General features: G+C 39.1%; 1 protein-coding gene across 1 annotated transcript in view; it reads right to left on the reverse strand.

Moving 5' to 3' along the window:
• Positions 1–335, reverse strand: part of LOC107574200 (uncharacterized) — a 42,902-nt gene that overhangs the window by 32,770 nt on the left and 9,797 nt on the right. The window lies entirely within an intron of this gene.

Consider the following 335-nt stretch of genomic DNA (forward strand, 5'->3'; position numbering starts at 1 on the left):
CTGTGTGTGCGTGTGACTGTGTGCGCGTGTGTCTGTGTGCGCTTGTGACTGTGTGTCTGTGTATCTGTGCGCATGTGCGTGTGACTGTGTGTGTCTGTGTGTGTGTGTGTGAAGTTCATGGCCAGGATTTGTGACTGTGTGTGTGTGTGTCTGTGTGCACCTACTTAACCTTATTTTGGGGACAAACGTGTACCCAGAAGTGAGTTAAAATTGAAATAAAAGCAAGATTAAAAAAAATAGAAAAATACCCAAGAAAAAAAAAATACATTTATGGACATTGACAGAAGTGAAACGTAGAGTAATTCATGGAGGAAAAAAAAAAAAAAAAAAATAAT

Source organism: Sinocyclocheilus grahami, unplaced genomic scaffold, assembly GCF_001515645.1.
Source record: "Sinocyclocheilus grahami isolate Dianchi unplaced genomic scaffold, SAMN03320097.WGS_v1.1 scaffold2144.1, whole genome shotgun sequence".
NCBI lineage: Eukaryota > Metazoa > Chordata > Actinopteri > Cypriniformes > Cyprinidae > Sinocyclocheilus > Sinocyclocheilus grahami.